A 22,881-nucleotide genomic window follows, 5' to 3' on the forward strand; every position below is an offset into this window, starting at 1 on the left:
TCTTGCCTTGGTGTACCGGAAGAATCAGATCACACATGCACTTGGAGAATGAGTGCAAGGTTTTATTGAGTGGAAGTGGCTCTCAGCACATGCGGGAGCCAGAAGGGAGATGGTTTTTCCCCTGGAGTTGGGCTGCTCCGTGGCCAGGCTCTCCTCCCACTGCCCCAGCCAAACTCCATGTCATTCTGCCAGTCAGTGGCCTGCTGACCTGCGAGCACCTGTTGGTGTGCTTTTCTGCTGGCGTGATTCCCCTCAACATCCTGTGGAAGGTGAATGGTCACTTTCTGAGGCCACCAGTCCTTCCTGTAAATAATCATTTGGCCAAACGTTTGCGCAGAGGGCTGTGAGCCATTTTTCCTCCAGATTCTGAAAGTCAAAGCAGTCCCAGTTGTTCAGGACACACTCCCAAAGAGTAAAAGATGGGAGTGGCGAAGAGAACTGGTTGCTCATTCTGAAAGACAGGGAATACAGGTGTCCCTCATTCCCTTCCTTCTTTCAGAGAAAACAGCATGTGATGGAGAGTTTAGAAAGCCAGCATCCTCTTTTCACTTTCCACCTCTTGTCTCTGAGCCCCAATTGTGTCCGGAATTGGTGGGTTCTTGGTCTCACTGGCTTCAAGAAGGAAACCATGGACCCTCGCAGTGAGTGTTACAGTTCTTAAAGGTGGTGTGTCCGGAGTTTGTTCCTTCTGATGTTTGGATGCGTTCGGAGTTTCTTCTTTATGCTGGCCTCGTGGGCTCGCTGGCTTCCAGAGTGAAGCTGCAGACCTTCGCAGTGAGTGTTACAGCTCTTAAGGCGGCGTGTCTGGAGTTGTTCATTCCTCCCTGTGGGTTTGTGGTCTCGCTGGCCTCAGGAGTGAAGCTTCAGACCTTTGCCGAGAGTGTTATAACTCAAACGCAGTGTGGACCCAAAGAGTGAAAGAACAAAGCTACCACAGTGTGGAAAGGGACCCGAGTGGGTTGCCATTGCTGGCTCCAGCAGCCTGCTTTTATTCCCTTATCTGACCCCACCCACATCCTGCTGACTGGTCCATTTTACAGAGAGCTGATTGTTCTGTTTTACAGAGAGCTGATTGGTCCATTTTGACAGGGTGCTGTCTGGTGCATTTACAAACCTTGAGCTAGACGCAGAGTTCAGTGGGCCCGCCGTCCTCAGCACTTGGGCGGTCAATGGGACCCCGCGCGGAGCAGGGGGCGGCGCTCATTGCGGAAGTTCCGGCGGCGGCGCAAGAGCCCACGGGAGCGGGGAGGCTCAGGCATGACGGGCTGCAGGTCCTGAGCCCTGCCCCGCGGGGAGGCAGCTGAAGCCCGCGAGAATTCGAGCGCAATGCCGGCGGGCGGGCACTGCTGGGGGACCCAGCTCACCCTCCGCAGCTGCTGGCCCAGGTGCTAAGCCCCTCACTGCCCGGGGCTGGCGGCACCGGCCTGCCGCTCCGAGTGCGGGCAGCGGAGCCCACGCCCACCCGGAACTCACGCTGGCCCGCGAGCGCCGCGTGCAGCCCCAGTTCCCGCCCACGCTTCTCCCTCCCCACCTCCCCGCAAGCAGAGGGAGTCGGCTCCAGCCTGGGCCAGCCCAGAGACGGGGTCCCACAGTGCAGCAGCAGGCTGAAGGGCTCCTCAAGACTGGCCCGAGGGGACGCCGAGGCCGAGGAGGTGCTGAGAGCGAGAGAGGGCCGCCAGCACGTTGTCACCTCTCACAACGACCTTGGCAGATGCCGGCCATGGGTCCTGATGCGGTATGTACCCATGAAACAGGGAACACCTGGAGAATAGGAATTAACCACCCTCACCTGTGCCTCCGTTTCTCCCTGATGTTGGCAAATTTTGAGTTCCTTAGGCCTGTTTATGCCATGGAGCGTGTCCTCCTTCCGTGGGGTGGAGCTCACTGAGCAGGAATTGGTCCCGCTCCTTTACATTGTGCCTGTTGTTTGGATCCCTCAGACCTGCTTTTGCTTTCTAGGTCCGCAGCCTAAAGCTTGGAATTGAGTTTGGTACTGAAAAGATGTTTTAGAGTCTGTATTTGTTTAGAGCATCTCAAATGTGCCCTGCCGGATTTGCATTTCTCAGCCAGCAGGAGTTGTTCCTCCGTTAACTTCCCTATCAGGAACAGAGTGGGGCACGGGGTGGAGGGGCTCTCATTTAGAAAAGGAAAAAAAGAGAAAAACTGTTAAAGGGGCAAAACAGGGAGATGTTTGGAGAAGAACACCTTGCTCAGTGCAAGTGGGCCCCTCTAATAGTCATAACTTTGCCATCCTTCCCCCAGTTTGGATCAGGTTGAATTCCTTGGCCAGGGTAGGAAAGGTTCTGTTGCCGCAGTGGGTAAGAAGCACCCTATAGGGTCCCGACTGTTGCCTCAGCTTCCTTTTGCACCTCTCATGGATGTTGGGCTTGGACTTTGCCTGCTGCGGGCATGCCCAGGCACCCGAGGTGAGAAGAGAAAGGGTAACAGAAGATGCCCTGCGCCATGGGTGCCTGCGGCTGTCAAGGTGGAGGCATACATGGCACCTTTAGGAACAATTTGTCTGTTTTGCACCTTTGGCAGCTGAGCCAAACAGTCATTTTACTTAGTAACATTACTGCAGCCTGTAGCAAAACTCTTAACATTATAAAGAGAGAGATATGAGACATTTTAAACCATGTGAGAGGGAGAAAAGAGACAAGGTCTGGGGCTTTTGACTCACCCAGTTAGGGCAGAGTTTTTAAACTCCATGAAGAAAAGTAGAGCCTCTTACCTGCAGGAAAGAGACAGAGATGGCAGGATTTTGGAAGAGAGGCAGACCCAATAGTTTCACATTCGTTCATACTCACCTTCCAGGATCCCAGATAAGCCCCAGTTGAAAGGGGAAAAGGTCCCTTGGCCCCCTAGCAGGGCTTGCGATGGGTTGTGCCTCAGTTCTTCAGTGCACCACTGCTCAAACCTCTAGAGGAGCAAACAGACGGGCAGGCTGTGGGGCTCTCACCCTGCGGCAGTGTCTAGGGGTGACTGTTTACTGGGGCTTACTCCTGAAGCTCAATGGGCATGTGTCACAGGGTGCTCTTTTAGTTTAGCTGTCTGTAGGCAGCTTGTATTAGTCAGCTCAATTAGACTCCTGCCTATTCACGAGGACAGAGGGCTTTCTGTATCCCGGGGTTCTTGCCTTGGTGTACCGGAAGAATCAGATCACACGTGGGCTTGGAGAATGAGTGCAAGGGTTTTTTTGAGTGTTAGTAGCTCTCAGTAGATCAGGGAGGCAGAAGGGAGATGGTTTCCCCTGGAGTCGGGCTGTTTGGTGGCCGGGCTCTCCTCCCACTGCCCCAGCCAAACTCCCTGTCGTTCTGCCAGTCAGTGGCCTGCTGGCCTGCCAGCATCTGGTGGTGTGCACTTAACACTGCTGTGGCCTCTCAACATCCTCTCGACATCCAGCCATTTGTGTCTTCTTCCACCAATATGCTCCTCTCGATGCCCAGCTAGCTACCTGTGTGTCTGCCTTCTATGGTCTTGGGTTTTTATAGGCACAAGATGGGGGTGTGCCAGGCCAGGGTGGTCTCGGGAAATGCAACATTTGGGCAGGAAAACAAAATGCCTGTCCTCACCTAGGTCCATGGCCACAGGCCCAGGGGTGGAGCCCTAGCCAGGGACCACACCCTCCCCTACCCAGCATTTCCCTTCCCCCTTCCCTGTCATTTTAAGGGACCATGCCTTTTCTAGCACTTCTTTTTCGTATCATAAGTGGATCATAAAATATGCCACACAGATTTGGTCTCAATTAGAATTAGCCAAAACCATTGTATAAGCTATTTTCCATTCCAAAAGTTAGAATTGTTCATGATTCCTTGGTTTTGCTTTATTTATTTTATTTTTATTTTTATGTTTTTATTATACTTTAAGTTTTAGGGTACATGTGCACAACGTGCAGGTTTGTTACATATGTATACATGTGCCATGTTGGTGTGCTGCACCCATTAACTCGTCATTTAGCATTAGGTATGTCTCCGAATGCTATCCCTCCCCCATCCCCCCACCCCACAACAGGCCCCAGTGTGTGATGTTCCCCTTCCTGTGTCCATGTGTTCTCATTGTTCAATTCCCACCTATGAGTGAGAACATGTGGTGTTTGGCTTTTTGTCCTTGCGATAGTTTGCTGAGAATGATGGTTTCCAGCTTCATCCATGTCCCTACAAAGGACATGAACTCATCTTTTTTATGGCTGCATAGTATTCCATGGTGTATATGTGCCACATTTTCTTAATCCAGTCTATCATTGTTGGACATTTGGGTTGGTTCCAAGTCTTTGCTATTGTGAATAGTGCCGCAGTAAACATACGTGTGCATGTATCTTTATAGCAGCATGATTTATAATCCTTTATATACACAGTAATGGGATGGCTGGGTCAAATGGTAATCCTAGTTCTAGATCCCTGAGGAATCACCACACTGACTTCCACAATGGTTGAACTAGTTTACAGTCCCACCAACAGTATAAAAGTGTTCCTATTTGTCCACATCCTCTCCAGCACTTGTTGTTTCCTGACTTTTTAATGATCGCCATTCTAACTGGTGTGAGATGGTATCTCATTGTGGTTTTGATTTGCATTTCTCTGGTGGCCAGTGATGATGAGCATTTTTTCATGTGTCTGTTGGCTGCATAAATGTCTTCTTTTGAGAAGTGTCTGTTCATGTCCTTTGCCCACTTGTTAATGGGGTTGTTTGCTTTTTCTTGTAAATTTGTTTGAGTTCATTGTAGATTCTGGATATTAGCCCTTTGTCGGATGAGTAGATTGCAACAATTTTCTCCCATTCTGTAGGTTGCCTGTTCACTCTGATGGTAGTTTCTTTTGCTGTGCAGAAGCTCTTGAGTTTAATGAGATCCCATTTGTCAATTTTGGCTTTTGTTGCCATTGCTTTTGGTGTTTTAGACATGAAGTCCTTGCCCATGCCTATGTCCTGAATGGTATTGCCTAGGTTTTCTTCTACGGTTTAGATAACATTTAACCTGCTCTGACCTACAGTTTTTGTTACGGAATTAATCTAACATTTTCTATGACTTCATCAATTAAATAACGTAGTTTATCAAGTTGTCTTGATTTGAACTACTATTAATATAGAATCTAGCTCATCCAATAAATTGTTTTCTCATAATGTTATTCAATTAAGTGAATTCTCGCCCTATATAGAGAGATTCAATGCCCAGGTCCTTATTGTTCTATGAATTAAGAAGAGGGTTTGTAGGAACTATTAGGGAGCCTATCCCTCTTTCCTGATAGAATATACAGAAGGAGGAAAGAAAAATGTAAGAAGAATTATAAATAATACATTTTTAGGGCTCAGATTCTTCTTGCACTGAGCCTGCCTTTCTGAGGGTTTGTGCAAAAATATCTTTACTTCAAGTGAAATATAGTGAAAATTCCTGCAGTCTCATCTGAAGACTTACTGAATATGTTGTTTTCCAGTGTTTTCTAGAGAGTACCTATTATCTAATAAAGGAGGTGACTGTAAGTGAGACCATTTATCACATTATGTGCTCTTTCCACTGAAGGCTAGAGGGCCAGTGGAGGGGAGGAGGAAGCACAAACATTTTCTGAATAGCTAAAAAGTACTTTGTTGCAGAAATGATCTGACTGAATCCTCACTAACTTTATGAAATTGGTTCTAATTTTATTGTCTTCATTTTATAAATAAAGGAACAGAGGTTTTTAAGGTAAAGTCATATAATTTATGTATCTTACTAAATCCAAATCAGTATTGTTTTAAGACATTCTTTTTCTTAAGTATTACTAAAGAGAGAAAAAACGATTAAGAAAACATTTAAAGAAGTGTTTCTATTGCAGAAATATGCAAGTGTTAAGCACATATGGGGGTAACAGCAGCAACATAGAAAGACTAGAAGAAAGCTACAGGCCCTTCTTCCCACACAGAAACACCAAGTTAACAATTATATATGGATAAGAATACGTCTGAGGACTCTAGGAACTGGTTGAGAAGCTACAAAACCCAGGCCCTTGAAAACCAGGACTAGATTTCAGTGAAAACAGCAGAAAAATTTGTAGCAATTGGCACATCTGTTTATGACCTCCTTCCACTCCCCCACCTCCCCCCATGTATCATAGCCAGAGCAACTGGATAGAAACCCACTAAACTTAGGATCTTCCCTTGGAATGGGAACACAATAGTGAACTGTGAGACCAAGTAGTACAACAAAAGAGTAGACCATGTGATTAATGGGTCTAGGGGTTCTCCAAGGGACTAGTTTCTTTCCCACCTGACTCAGAGAGCTGACAAGATAGTTGCCAGAGTTTGGAAGCTGCTAAAAACAAAAGCAAGCAGGAAATCTTAGACAAAGCATTCAGAAAAGAGAAAGAAATAAAGGGCATCCAAATTGGAAAGGAAGAAATCAAATTATGCTCTTTTGCAGATGATATGCTCTTATATTTGGAAAAACCTAAAGATTCCACACACACACACACACACACACACACACCCCATTAAAAGTGATAAATTCAGTAAAGTTTTAGGATGTGAAATCAATATACAATAATAAGTAGATAGTGAACAATCTGAAAAAGAAGTCAAGAAAGTAATCTCATTACAGTAGCTACAAGTAAAATAAAATACCTAAGAATAAACTTAACTAAAGCAATAGAAGATCCCCACAATAAAAACTATGAAATATTGATGCAAGAAATTGAAGAGGGTATAGAAAAATGGGAGGATATTCCATGTTCATGAGTTGGAAGAATAAATATTGTTAAAATGTCCATACTACCCTAAAGCAATCTACAGAAGCAATGCAGTCCCTATCAAAGTACCAAGAACATTCCTTACACAAATAGTAAATATATCCTAAAGTTTATATGAAACCACAAAAGACCTAAAATAGCCAAAGCTATCCTGAGCAGAAAGAACAAAACTAGAGGAATCACTTTACCTGACTTCAAATTATACTACAGAGCTATGTAACCAAAACCACATGGTACTGGCATAAAAAGAGACACATAGACCAATGAAACAGATTAGAAAACCCAGAAATAAATCCATACATCAATAGTGAACTCACTTTTGACAAAGGTGCCAAGAACGTACATTGGATAAAGGATGGTGTCTTCAATAAATGGTACTGGGAAAACTGGATATTGATATGCAGAAGAATGAAGCTTGATCCCTATCTCTCACTGTACATAAATCAAAAAGGATTAAATACTTAAATCTAAGACCTCAAACTATAAAACTATTAAAAGAATCCATTATGAAACTCTCCAGGGCATTGTTCTGGGCAAAGATTACTTGAGTAATATCCTGCAAGCCCAGGCAACTGAAGCAAAAATAGACAAATGGGTTCACATCAAGTTAAAAGGCTTCTGCACAGCAAAGGAAACAATCAACAAAGTGAGGAGACAACCCACAGAATGGGAGGAAATATTTGCAAACTACTCATATGACAAGGAATTAATAACCAGAGTATATAAGGAGTTAAAACAACTCTGTAGGAAAAAAAGAAATATATTAAATCTATTAAAAATGGGTAAAAGGTGTGAATAGATATTTCTAAAAAAAAAGACATACAAATGGCAAACAAGCATGTGAAAAGGTGCTCACCATCACTGATCATCAGAGAAATGCAAATCAAAACTGCAATGAGATATCATCTCACCCCAGTTAAAATGGCGTTTATCCAAAAGACAGGCAATAACAAATGCTGGTGAGGATATGGAGAAAAGAGAACCCTTGTACATTGTTGGTGGAAATGTAAATTAGTACAAACACTATAGAGAATAGTTTGGAGGTTCCTCAAAAAAAACACAAATAGAGCTACCACATGATTCAGCAGTCCCACTGCTAAGTATATACATGAAAGAAAGGAAATAAGCATGTTGTCAAAGAGATTGCACTCTCCTGTTTACTGTAACACTATTCACAAATGGAATGGTATTCACCTGCACAAAGCCAGTATACAAAGACTGGAAAAGATGGGTGTTTTCAAATTCCCAAATCCCAGTAAAAAAAAATTACAAGGCATACAAAAAAAAAAAAAAAGAAAAAGAAAACATAGTCAATCAAAGGAACAAAATAAAACTCTAGGAACTGACCCTAAAGGAATGTGGATCTAAGAGCTGCCTAAAAATTTAAAATAACTATTATAAAAACACTCAATGAGCTAAAGGAACACAGGTAGACAACTGGATAAAATCAGATAAATGATGCAGGAAGAAAATGAGAATATCAACAAAGAGATGGAAACAATAAAATAGAACCAAATATAAATTCTAGGTTTGACAATACTGAGCTAAAAACATTCATCAAGAGGTTCGACAGCAGACTTGATCAGAAAGAAGAAATAGCAAACTTGAAGACAGGTCATTTAGAATCATTGAGTTAAAAGAGCAAAAGGAATAAAAAAAATAAAAGAGAGTAGAGCCTAAAGGGCTTATAAGATGCCACCAAGTAGACCAATATGTGATTTATGATGATCTCAGAAGAAGAAAGAGAGAAATAGGCAGGAAGCTTATTTGAAGAAATAATGCCTGAAAACTTCTTAAATCTGAGGAAAGAAATAGAAATATAAATATGGGAAGTTCAAATGACTTCAATTATATAAATTCAGAGACCCATAAGTAGATACATTATAATCAAACTGTCTACAGTCGGAGACAAAGACAATCTTGAAAGCAGAAATAGAGTTACTCATCAGAAACAAGTAAGTTTTTATAAGATTATCAATGAACTTCTGAAAAAATATTGCTGGCCAGGAGGGAGTAGGATGATACAGTCAAAGTACTGAAAGAAAAAAGAGAAAAAGAATTGCAGCCAAGGATACTGTATCTGGCAAAACTATGCTTCAGGAGAAGGAGAAGTTAGGATTTCTCCAAATGGATGAAAACTGAGGGACTTCATTGTCACTAGGCCTGCTTACAAGAAATGCTAAAAGGAGTTCTTCAAGTTGAAATAAAAGAATAGTCCACAAAAACATAAAGCTGTATGGAAATATAAGACTCTTTAGTAAAGGTAAATACATGTAAAAATTTAGTAGCCAGTATTATCATAACTTTGGTGCATAGAACTTAAATGGCAAAAATAGAGAACAATCTATAAATCCATATTAATAGATTTGTATATATATACACACACAAATATACATATTTGTGTACATATATACAAATATATATTTGTGTGTGTATATATATATATATACACACAAATCACATCTCTCTTTCCCTGTGTATACATATATATATATATAGATGTCATCTATAGATGTGATTTGTGATTTGTGACATTAATAGCATGAGTAGGGGAGGGTATAACCAAAAAGACTAGAGTACTTATATACAATTGAAATTAAGTCAATAATGGTTTAAAATGCAGTACTACAATTTTAAGATGTATTATGTCATTGCAGTGTTAACAACAGCGAAACTATCTGTAGAATATACGCAAAGGAAATGAGAATCAAAGCAAATTACCAAGAAAAAAAATCAATAAAATGCCAAAAAAGCACTGTTGAAGGACAAAAAAAAGCTGTAAGACAAAAAGGAAACAATTTTTAAATGGCTATAGTAAGTCTTTCCCTATCATTAATTACTACAGATATAAATGGATTAAACTGCCTAGTCAAAAGACATAGATTGGTTATATGGATATGAAAACCCAGATCAGGCCAGGAGCAGTGGCTCATGCCTGTAATTCCAGCACTTTGGGAGGCAGAGGCAAGTGGATCATAAGGTCAGGAGTTCAAGACCAGCCTGGCCACCATGGTGAAACCCCGTGTCTACTAAAACTACAAAAATTAGCCAGGCACAGTGGCAGGTGCCTGTAATCCCAGCTACTTGGGAGGCTGAGGCAGAAGAATTGTTTGAATCTTGCTGGCGGAGGTTACAGTGAGCCGAGACAACACCACTGCACTCCAGCCTGGGCAACAGAGTGAGACTCCATTAAAAAAAAAAAAAGAGAGAAAAAAACCCAGATCACATTATGTATTTTATACAAGAGATGCATTTCAGATCTAAGGACATGCATAGGCTGAAAATGAAAAGGTGAAAAAAAGATATCTCATAAAAACAAAGAGAGCAAATGTGGCTATACCAAGAGCAGAAAAATAAACTTTAAAAGTTTTATGAGAAACAAAGAAGGATAGTGTATAAAGATAAAAGGGACAATTCACCAAGAAGATAAAACAATTATAAATGTTTATGTAGCAAACCTCAGCTCTCCTAAATATATAAAACAAAGTTTGGCAAAATTGAATGGAGAAATAAGAAAATAACAGTAGAAAACGTTAATATCAGTTTCAATAATAGATATCAAAACCAGAATGAAGATTAATAAGGAAATACAGAAATAAACACTATAGACCAAAGTGACCTAACAAACGTATACAGCACACTATACTCAGTAACGGAATAATGTACATTTTTCTCTACTACGCATGTACCTTTCTCCAGGTTAGACTACATGTAGACACTCAATACAAGTCTTTACAAATTTAAGAATAAAATCATACAAAGTGTCTTTTCTGTTCTTAATACAATGATACTAGAATTCAACAGTACAAGAAAAACTGGGTCAAAAAACAAGTTACAAGGACAGTTGGCAAACACCTTGAGACAAATGAAAATGAAAACACAATATACAAAAACTTCTATGATACAGCAAAAGTACTGCTAAGATGTACATTTATAACTATATATGTGCACATAAACAAAGAAAAATGGCGAATGAAGAACCTAAATTTTACTTCAAGAAAATAGAAAAAAACAAGAGCAAACCAAATCTAAAGGTAGCAGGATGAAATAATAAAGATTAGAACAGAGATAAAGAAAATAGAAAGAGCAGAAAAAAGACCAAAAAACCGCTTAGCACTTTTTTTAAAGATCAAAAAAATAAACCCTTAATTAAGAAAAAAATAGAGGAGACTCATATGAAATCAGAAATAAAAGAGAGAACATTACAACTAATGCCACAGAAATAAAAACAAAAATTATCAGAGAATACTATGAAAAATTGTGTGCCAACAAATTGGATAACCTGGAAGGAATGTATAAATTTCTAGATACACAAAACCTACAAAAACAGAATCATGAAGAAATTGAAAATCTGAACAGACCAATAGCAAGTGATATGGTTTGGATCTGTGTCCCTACCCGAATATCTTGCTGAACTGTAATCCCCAAATGTTAGAGGTAGGAGCTGGTGGGAGGTGACTGGATCAAGGGAGTGGATTCCCCTCTTGTGCTGCTCTTGTGATAGTGAGTGAGTGCTCCTGAGATGTGGTTGTGTGAAAGCATGTGGCACCTCCCCACTTTCTCTCTTCCTCCTACTCTGGCCATGTAAGACACGCCTACTTCCCCTTTGCCTTCCACCGTGATTGACTAAGTTTTCTGAGGCCTCCCCAGAAGCCATCATGCTTCCTGTACAGCCTGTGGAACCGTCATCCAATTTAACCTCTTTTCTTTGTAAATTACCCACTCTCAGGTATGTATATAGCAGTGCAAGAATGGATAGCAAGTAAGGAGGTTGAATCAGTAACGAAAAACTTTCCAAGAAAGAAAAGCCCAGGATCAAATGGCATCACTGGAGAATTCCATATATAATTTAAAGAGGAATTAACACTGGTATTCCTAAAATAATTTCAAAAATTTAAACAGAAGGAATCCAAGGTCATCCTATGAGGCCAGGTTTACTCTAATACCAAAACCAAGCAAAGACAATACAAGAAAAGAAAACTACAGACCAATATCCTTGAAAAATATTGAAAAAAAAATTCTCAGTAAGATGCTAGCAAATTGAATTCAACAGCACTTTAGAAGGATTATATGCTATGACCAAGTGGAATTTATTCCTGGCATACAAGGATGATTCAACATATGAAAATCAGTCAGTGTAATACATCTCATTAACAGAAGTGTTATTGGCATCCTGGGTTCTTGTACTCTCCCAGGACAGAATTCAAGAGAGATTACCAGACATAGCAGCAAAGAGAAAGACAAATATTTATTTAGCTTGTGCACAAGGAAGTCAGCACTTCAAAAGGGAAAGGATAGGCTGTTCCCTGAGGGTAGTCTGTGGATTGTTTTATAGGGCCTTCCAACAGGGAAGGGGTTAGTCAGGGCATGTATAGAAGGAGTTTTTCTAGCCCTTGCACAGTGGCTTTACCAGTTTCTTCATACATACATTGTGTGTAACATTAAGATTTTAAATCTCCACCCAGGTTGTAATTTTTAACATTAAAATTAGGAAAGGGGTAACTATAAGTTGAATCTAACTGCACATGTGGGGCCCTGGAAAAGTCTTTAGCTGCCTAAAGCAGCAACTTGTGGTTAATAATTTATTGGGTCTTTTGTTGCTGATTGGCTGGAAGTCAGATAAGCTACAGCTTGAGTAAGAGGCTTTTGTTCTTTTTCTCTAAACTGCATCAAAACAAGAAACCAGCCAGCCTGCCTGTCTCAGAAGGAGGGCCAAAAACCATATGATCTTCTAATTTGATGGAGAAAAACTATTTGACAAAATTTAACATTTTTTGCATGTGAAAAACACTCAACAAACTAAGAAGGAAATTACCTCAACATAATAAAGACCATTTATGACACACTCACAGCTAACATCATACTCAACAGTGAAAGCTTGAAGAGCTTACCTCTGAAATCAGGAACAAGGAAAGAATGGTCATAGTTGCCCTTTCTATTCAACCTAGTACCAGAAGTCATAGAGCTATTAAGCAAGAAAAGGAAATCAAAGGAAGCCAAATCAGAAAGAAGTATAAATATTTGTGTCCATAGATTAAATGATTTTATATGTAAAGAAACTCTAAAGATTTCACGCATACAAACCTGTTAGAACTAATAAACAAGTTCAGCAAAGTTGCAGTATATAAAACCACCAATATCAGTTTTATTTCTATATACTAATGCTGAGCAATCCAAAAAGGAAATTCAATTTCATTTTTAATAACATCAAAACAAGTTAAACACTTGGGAATAAACTGAAACCAAGGAGTCAAAAGACTTGTATACTTGTTTTATAGTCAAAACGTTGTTGAAAGAAATTAAAGAAGGCACAAATAAATGAAAGAAAACTCCACGTTTATTGATTGGAAAACGTGATATTGTTAAGGTGTTCATACTACCCAAAGTGATCTCTGTATTCAATCCAATTTTTATCAAAATCTCAAGTCTTTTTTTGCAGAATTAGAAAAAATCATTCTAAAATTAATAAGGAATTTCAAGGGACCCCTAATACCTAAATAATTTTGAAAAAAAAAAAAAAAAAAGAACTAAAGTAGAGGACTCATTCCCTGATTTGAAAAAATGTTACAAAACTATACTAATCACAACAGTGTGGTATTGGCATAAAGGGAGTCAAGAAGACTAATGGAATAGAATAGAGAGCACAGAAATAAGCCTTCATGTAAATGGTTATATGATCTTTGCAAGGATGCGAAGGCCACTCAATGGGAAAAGTACATCCTCTTTAACAAATAGTGCCATGAAAACTGGATATTAACATTAAAATAATGAAGTTATTTTTGTGATGGTTAATTTTTCATGTCAACTTGACTGGGCCACAAAGTGCCCAAATTAAACTTTATTTCTGGGTGTGTCCATGAGGGTGTTTCTGGATGAGATTAACATGTGAATTGGTAGGCACAGTAAAGTAGGTTGCTCTTCCCAGTGTGGGTGTGGCATCATTCAATGCTTGAAGTCCTGAATAGAATGAAAAGCAGAGGAAAGAAAGATTCGTCTCCTACCTGCCTGCTTACTTGAGCTAAAATATTGTCCTTCTCCTGCCCTTGGACTAAAATTTATGCCATCAGCTCCCGTGGCTTTCAGCCTTCAGACTTTGACTGGAATTACAACACCAACTCCCCTGGGTCTCCAGTTTGCAGATGGCGAAATGGTGGGGCTTCTCATCTTCCACAATCATGTGAGCCAGTTCTTTGGAATAAACCTTACAACTTATAAAAAAATGAACGCAAGATAGAGTAAGGACCTAAATGTAAGATCTAAAACTATAAGAAATAAGACATAGAGAAACAGCTTCATGACATTGAACTTGGCAATAATTTCTTAGATATGACACCAAAAGCACAGACAACGAAAACAGACAGACAAATTGGCTACTCAAACTTAAACGCTTTTATGTATCAAAAAATACAACCAGGAGTTAAAACACAACCTATAGATTGGGAGAAAATACTTGCAAATTATGTATCTGATGAGTTACTATCTAGAATACATAAAGAATTCATACAACTCAACAATAAAAACAAATCATAAAACCTGAGTAAAAAATGGCAATGGACTTGAATAGACATGTTTCCAAAGAAGATATACACATGGCCACCAAGTGTAAAAAAATGCTCAACATCACTGATCATCAGAATATTATAAATTATACCCACAATATCACCTCACACCCATTAGAATGACAACTAAAAAAAAATGATAATTTTTGGTGAGATTATGAATAAATTGGAGCCCTTGTGCACTGTTGGTGTGATGGTAAAATAGTGCAACTGCTATGGAAAATAGTATGGAGTTTCATTTAAAAATTAAGAATAAAATGACCATATAATCCAGTAGTCTCACTTATGGGTTTATATCTAAAAGAACTGAAATCAGAATCTTGAAAATATATTTGCATGCACCTGTTAATATCAGCACCATTCATAATAGCCATGATATGGAAGCAACCCAAATGTCCATGGATAAATGAATGGTTAAGAAAAATATGGTATATACATAAAGTGAAATATTATTCAGCCTTAAAAAAGGAAGGAAATCTTGTCTATACTACAACACGGGTAGAAACAGGTATCAGAATGGTGGTTAGAAAAAGCTGAGGGTGGGAGGAAAAGGAAAGTTATTTAACAAGATTCAGATTTGCAAGATGAAAAAGTTCTGGAGATATGTTTCACAACAACATGAGCATACTTATCACTGTCACGTTGCACATTTAAAGTGGTGAAGATGATAAATTTATGCTAGGTTTTTCACAATAAAAAGTGAATATAAAAATGTGAGCACTTCTGCATCTAATAGCAATTAAATACAGACATAAATGGTAAATCAGTGATTCAGAAACACATCTAAGTTCAAAAATAGTCATTTTTATACAGTTCCAATCTACATAGCTAAATATACATTTTCTCAAAATCCGTTATTTCAAACAGGTAGGGCGAAAATATTTATACTCTTACCTTAAAAGTTCACATATATGACAGAACAAAAATATTTTTATATTGTTTAACCTTTAATAGGCTTCTGGTTGCTGGTTGTCATACATCTAAAATTTCATAAACATAGCATTAAAGTTTACCAGATATCAGGGAGTAGAAACTCTGGGAAGTAAAGAGGAAGAAAAGGAAGGAAAGAAACAGGAGGAAGAGACCCTTTATCCAGCCAGCCTATTAAATGGCAAAATGCACAGTTTAATCATTAAAACAAGGAATCCAACCCAGGAGTCATGTGAAGTCATGTCCCTGTCGTCTCTCAGTGTCACTGTATTTCAGTGTTCTCAATATTACCTGCAAGGGATTGCTGAAATGCAGCCTCATGGGTTATCTTCAGTTGTATTATATCAGATTCACTGAGGGTAAGTTGAGAAATCTGGTGTTCTACAAACTCGCAAGATAATTCTTATACATACTAATAGTTGGGAATTACTGTTGATTCTCTTAGTTTAGGCTAGTCTTCTTCTTGGGCAATTTCTAAATATCTTGAAAATATTTATGTGTGTTGTACAGTTTCTTGTGGCTGTTGTAACTAGCTACCATAAACTTTGTGGCTTAAAGCAATGCAGATTTTGTCTCAACAGTTCTAGAAATCTGTAATTGGTTACACTGGACTGAGACTTTGGTGCCAGAATTTATTTCTTTGCCTTTTAAAATTTCTAGATCTGCATTTTGTTTCGTTTTGTTTTTGAGTTGGAGTCTCACTCTGTTGCCTAGGCTGGAGTGCAGTGGTGCAATCTCGGCTTACTGCAACCTCTGCCTCCCGGGTTTAAGCGATTCTCCTGCCTCAGCCTCCTGAGTAGCTGGAATTACAGAAATGTGCCACCACGCCTGGCTAATTTTTGTATTTTTAGTAGATGAGGTTTTGCCATATTGGCCGAGCTGGTCTCAAACTCCTGACCTCAGGTGATCCACCCACCTCGCCCTCCCAAAGTGTTAGGATTACAACCGTGAGCCACTGCGACCAGCCTAGATCTGCATTTTTTGATTCACATCACTTTCCTCCATCTTCAAAGCCAACGGAGTTGCATTTCAAATCTTTCTCTCTGCTGAAGTCATCACATCACCTTCTCTCTCTGCTGTAATAGAATGTTCTTCTGCCTCTTTCTTATAAGGACAATTGTAGCTGCATTTCAGGCCCAGGACAAATTAGGACCTGGAAACCTTTGGGTACCATTATTCAGCCTACTGCAGATGTGTTTATACACACACACACACACACACACACAGACCCACAGCAAAAGAGACTATAGATGACTTTGGAGTCACTCAAAATACATACATGTATTATAATCTTCCATATGAATTTTAAGATATTTATAGTGCCTTGATAAACATACTTTGCTTCGGGACAGAGGAGCTAATTCCAGTTTACTACAAGAACAAGTGACGATAACAGTGGTGGGCTGGGGGAGGTCCCCAAAAGCTAGTGGGACCTCGACCCCACCTGGTGTCCAGGCGCTTGACAAGATCGCGAGAAGGAATTGAAGGATGAGTCTGAAAATAGTGAAATTACAGAGATTTATTGTACAGGGAAAAGTACACACTCAAGAAAGGTGAGTGTAGGCATACTCAAGAGAGAGATGTGCTGAGATTTCTATCATTATGGCTTTATTTAACCAAGGGGGTAGAATATTCATGAAAATTCCTGGAAAAAGGTAGAGATTTCTAGTAACTGTGATGTCGCCCGTGTTTACCCCAAATATAGGTTTCCCCAGAACTGTCATGGGGCAGGTAGGTTGCTGATTTTGTATATTAGTGAGTGTGTAATGAGGTCCTAGGTGAAACCTAAGTCAAATCCAGTGCTATGTTGGGTCCAGCCAGTCTTAGTCAGCTTGATCCACGCCCTATTTTTCAGGTTCTCATCAACCCATAGCCTCAAGTCATGTGAAACTGCTGCCTGGAATTTTTTTTGTTGTTCACCTGTGACCACCCTGTATTATTCCTGTCTCAAAATATTTAGGGATGACAAAACTCCCCTTGTCTCAAGGTTTTTCAAGGTTTACTTTTCTCCTCAGAATCTCTGCATGCTAGGTGTTCTAAAAATAGCAACAAACATAAAATTGATGCCTGGCATCAGTAGTTGTCAGAGTATGGGGACAATTAATGAGCCTATCATAGGTCAACACCTATTTGATCATCTATCCACTTCTCCTCATAAGTTCATCATTCTTTACATTAAATTAGACTCAGAAAAATAAATTACAGTCGTTCTCTATCAGCAACCCTTGGTTACACTTAACTTGATAGTTGGAAATAACAGGACTATTTTTAAAAGTTGTCTGGGTTTTGCAGTTACCTAATGGAGGTAATTAACTTTACTTTTTATCTGATTCCAGTAAAACGATTATGAAAACATATCACAACTGCTCTTCTATAAAGCTTTGAAATATGTTTGAGTCCTTACAGTGTTCTAAATTTTGATTGTTTAAACAATTACAGGGAAGTCCACTTAGAGGGCACAGCAAAAAGGAATCATAGACTTTGGAGTAATTCATTACTATTCTTACAATGACCTGTTGGATTTCTGTTGTCAGCAAATGTCCAACTCATTGATACTGCACTTCTGTCTTCAGAAGGCAGCTGCTTCTTCATGAACTTGCTTGGAATTTGGCTGCAACACAGCACTGTATTCGAGGACTCAGCTGTCTCCACTGAAAACATTTTCTTTTGTGGTGTGGCTCCCTGATGGGTCTCCTTGTGTTACATTTCTGCTTTGTATGACATCTACTGCAAATAGCTGCTTATGCTCTATTTTATGGTGTCATGCTTTCTCTTTGGTATATTAACATCTTGAAAGTTTTCTATTAGCTGTTTTCTACTTTAATTAGTTGCCTGCCACTCTTGTTTCTTAGAGTTATGTAATCTCCAATAGGTAGTAAAGTAAATTATCTGGCACTTTTCTTTATGCCAACTTGTTTTAAAATATATCTTAATAGTTTTTAGAGGGCATATATTATCATTAAGATAACATATCAATAAAGACTAAATATTCTTTCATGGCCACATAGAATATAAATATATAAACAAACGTATCTTTAAAAAGTGAGGGAGAATAAACTAGTTCAATGCCAAAAAGAAATTGACTCATAATTAAACAAGGTAAATGATAGGTAAGGAAGACTTTTGATAAATATGTAAAATATGATTTTGGGATTTGTTATTTATGCAACTGAAGTAACACCCATCTCATGTAATATTTACAAAGTATCAGCATTTTGCCCTAAAAATAGCAGATATCAATAAAAATTAATTATGTCATATCATACCATATCATATAGAAGTGTGTTCATTTAATTCAATATAAATCTTTTTTGTGACTACTAGGTATCAGATCTGTGCCTACTATGTGACTGTACTGTGATCATGTATCATACTAATTTTAATTAACTCATTGCCTAAGAGATGAATCACAAACTTTGATTACACACATAGAACATGGTTTAGAGGAAGAAATTGAAAGAATCATTATATGCATTTTATATGCAGGGACCATGTTTTCTACAATAAATTAATTCCACCTCCCAACTTCTACTGTTGATGATGTTTTAAAAGATTGTTTCTCTTCTGGCCTCTCTGAAACACCCAAATACTGTTGCTCAGCAAGTTTTATTACATTCTCAAGATTTTAGGAAGCACTAGCAGTATGTATAGGCAAATGCTTCAAACACAAATTACTTAAATCACTCAAACATTTTGAAATACTGTGCAAATTTACATTTATCAAAGAGAGCCATTAAAATGTCTATAGAGATAGAGCCGTCTTGTGGAGTGGCTAATTCTGCCATTTTCTTCCTCAAATGAATCCAAATAACTTTTACAGGCTGCCACTTTCATTGTTACAGTGACTCCCAAATACTTTCCCACACAGTATGTGATTTTGAATTATGCCCATCAATGATCTCCCTTCTATTTCCGCTCACAAAAAAGCACAATAAGTGACTTCTATTGATCTTTGCTGAAGAATAAAATAGTGATCTAAAGAGGTTCTTGACAGCACAGTTGTAAAATATAGGCCCCTTCATCATGTGTCTTGTAAATTTTGGAACCTAAGGAAATAGAGATTTTTTTGTGTGTGTCTATAAAACTAAGAGCTTGATACAGGATTGAAAGGGTTATCACATAATTAAGGTTTTACAAAGTGCCATATAATATACGTACTGCATTCAAAACACTTTATAATGGTGTCTAAATGTTTGCATTCTGGCCACAACCAATGTTTTATAATAACTTAAAATGATTTAAATGATGTAATGTAGGTGGTAAAACAGATAAAGTGCCACTGATGTGTTTTGTAACATTATCTCTTATGTTCTTTGTTGTTAGATATAACATGGTTTATCAAATTTGATTAAAGTTATTAAAAAATGTAGACAAGTGGCTCGACAATTGTTTTAACTATAGAACTTCAACAAATTTTAAATATGACTAAGGTGTTAGAGGCAGCAAAGCAAGGCTTTAGGAACTCTGATTCTGCTCCATTCAGCCTGAATTTAGTGTCTAGGCCTGACATTGTTAGCTCTGTATCTTGTGCAAATCAGTGAACCTTTCTGTGCCTCTGTGTTAAAATACAGAAAATTGAGATAATCAGATCTTATAGCATTATCATGGGAATTACTAATTTAAAACTTACGAAAGGCTTAGAGTATGACACATAGTGAGTACTCACTAAATTGCAACTTTTACTTCTAAAACTACAGATAAAACAGGCATATGTCCTAAATCCATGTTATGTAGCAGCAGTTCCCAAGGCCCGTTCATGTAATACCAAATGTGAAAATATCATTAACATTAACAGAGAAAATCACATGCAATATTTTTTCTAGTAAATTCATTTTTACCAGAATAAAGTCACATTCTAGTCACTATAGCTAATACAGTTTATGTCGTAGTCTAAAATTAAGAAAGTTTTGCAAACATGACACTTTAGATACATTCACGTATTAATATCTTACCACATTATTATGCCATCTTTTGAATTTGATTATTCTCTTTTTTTTGGATTTGGAGGTTGGCAAATGAGGGCAAGAGGGGCTTTCTTTGAGACAGTGTTACAGAAAAGGGGTCCTGATCCACACCCCAAGAGTTCTTGGATCTCGCTCAAGAAAGAATCCAGGGCAAATCTATAAAGTGAAAGCAAATTTATTAGGAAAGTAGAGAAACAAAAGAATGGCTACTCCATAGACAGAGCAGCCCTGAGGGCTGCTAGTTGCCTATTTTTATGGTTATTTCTTGATGATACGTTAAACAAGAGTTGGTATTCATGTCTCCTCTTTTTAGACCATATAAGGTAACTTCCTGACATTGCCATGGCATTTATAAACTGTCATGGCACTGATGGGAGTGTAGTAGTTAGGACAACCAGAGATCACTGTCATTGCCATCTTAGTTTCAGTGCGTTAGAGCCGGCTTCTTTACTGCAAACTGTTTTATCAGCAAGGTCTTTAAGACCTGTATCTTGTGCTGACCTCCTATCTCATCCTGCGACTTAGAATGCCTGGGAATATAGCCTGGTAGGTCTCAGCCTCATTTTACCCAGCTCCCATTCAAAATGGAGTTGTTCTGGTTCACACGCCTCTGACAATGGTGTACAAGTATATTTGCTCCCCTTACTGAGGCAGATTAGAGGTTTTTCTTCATCAATTTATGAACCAACACAATCTGATCTGTATGACTGCTTTGGGACAGACTTGATACCCATAGATTTTAACATAGGATCTGACTACCAATCAATTCTCATATCCTCAATCATTATTTATTTAAAGAAATGAAAGATGGGCCAAAGGTTAAAAATTCTCCTTTTATCATTTTCTTTATAGTCAAAGCAAAAGGGGTGGTTCATCTACAATGATTCTTTTTCCAAAAGGTAACGTCTTTGATGTTTAAGGGAGGAAACAAGCCTTCTGAAAACTACTATTCTCACTCCTCAGGAAAAAGAGAAAAGAAAAGGAAAAAAAAAAAAAACCTAATCCAAACACTAGTCTTTTGAAAGAGAAAAATTCTTTTGGGTGTACTAAAGCCTATTTTACCACTGAATTTTGAACATATTCTCAAGTTTTATTAGAACATAATGTATTTTCACTTTAGTGTTAGGCCAAATATTATATTAAGTAATGCCTTTACCAATTCAGTTATGAATTCTACAGTCTATAATCCTCCTTTGTATGCTTTAGTAACTCAAAATCTGCTCTATTTCTTCTAAGAATAATTTTCTGATATTCTTCTTTTTCCACTAAAGCAGACTATTTCTTTTTATTGAAGTTCCATTTTGCAATGTTCATTAGATGTTGAATGTCTGTCAGTATCCACAAGTCTCTATGTTCCCCATCCTTTGTGCCTTTCAACTTTCATTTTCCTCAGTGCAAACACTTCCATATTTTTGCTTTCATATTATTCTTTAAGGACTTGAATGATGACAAAACCACTTTCAGAAAGAGCTGGGTCAGTAATATAAGGCATCTTTTAAAAGATTCTCGACCATGCATAACAGAGCAAAACAGGAACCAAGAGAAAGCAAACTAGAGTTGTGTGAAATTGCTCATTTATTCTCAAATAGTTTTCAGTTTTTCATGAAACTGCTGAAAAATTCACAAATTGTATTCCAATGAGATCAATGTTTGTTTTCTAAGTTTTCATCAAAACTTTCGTCTTTGGGTACACATTGTATATGCATAAGACATCCTGTTCCTATGTGTGTTGGTAGTACCTGCTTGTTCATAGGCATGAAAATGAAAGAAGGATATTAAATATGTACAAACTGCCTGACTGGATAAGGAAAAATGCAAATAGTGCTGTGTGTAGTGAATACACACTGATGTGTGGGTGGGTGTGCACTTTTTCCCCTTTTCACAAGTCCAAAACAAAGAGACAAAGTTTAAAGATTTTTCTAATAGATCATTTTTTCTTGATTTGTTCTTTTTACCTTTTCAGCTCATTTTATTGTGAGAAACCAATTTATATATCAGAATCTCTTCACTTTTATGCATAGTAAGGAAAAAATAATAATAAATGGCTCAGATGCTTTGACACTTTCCCAGCATTCTTAGTTTCCCAGGTATAAAATTTCCTTTTGATGATAATGTGAGAATTCTTTCCTGCTTCAGGTTGTAATTTTCTGAACAAATAACTTTAAATGTCGTTGTCCCTGTATTCTATACTATGACAGCAAGTTTGAGGATGTGCTGGTTTGAAATATATATAGAGGGCACATTAAAATTGGTTTTCATTTATGTGCATTTAAATAATATTGAAGTACTGCTTAATTTGGGTGAAGTAAATTATTCCCTCATATAACACTGACTGAGATATTTGCTATAAAATATTTTATATATTTGATATAAAATGCTATTTTGAGCCACATAAGTGATTTTTCTTTCCTCCTCCCCTTCCTTCTTTTCCTCTCTCCCTTCACTTCCTTCCTGCCATCCTTTCTCTTTTTCCTTTCAAGTTTTATTTTCCATTTCTTTCTTCACTGTCTTCCTTTCTTCTTTCATTCTATTTTTATCTTTTCTCTTTCCTTCCATTCTTTCCTTCTTTTCTTCCTCACACCCTCCCTCCCCCCCTCTCTTTTTACCTTTTTTTCCAAAATCTCAAACCTTCTCATATTTCATCTTCCATCTTCACAAAAGGCCAGTCAAAAAACCTAAAGTGAAGTTGGATAGAGGTAAAGCAGTAGGATA

At 38.3% G+C, this 22,881-nt stretch overlaps 1 long non-coding RNA gene across 2 annotated transcripts in view; it reads left to right on the plus strand.

The window, feature by feature from the left end:
* Nucleotides 1-1,306: 1,306 nt before the first annotated feature.
* The window catches only part of LOC131383400 (uncharacterized), a 317,539-nt gene continuing 295,964 nt past the window's right edge, over nt 1,307-22,881 (plus strand). For both annotated transcript variants that reach the window (XR_009213391.1, XR_009213390.1), the window contains exon 1: nt 1,307-1,735. This is a non-coding gene — a long non-coding RNA (uncharacterized LOC131383400). The remainder of the gene's footprint in view (nt 1,736-22,881) is intronic.

Source organism: Hylobates moloch, unplaced genomic scaffold (genome assembly GCF_009828535.3).
Source record: "Hylobates moloch isolate HMO894 unplaced genomic scaffold, HMol_V3 SCAFFOLD_4, whole genome shotgun sequence".
Taxonomy (NCBI): domain Eukaryota; kingdom Metazoa; phylum Chordata; class Mammalia; order Primates; family Hylobatidae; genus Hylobates; species Hylobates moloch.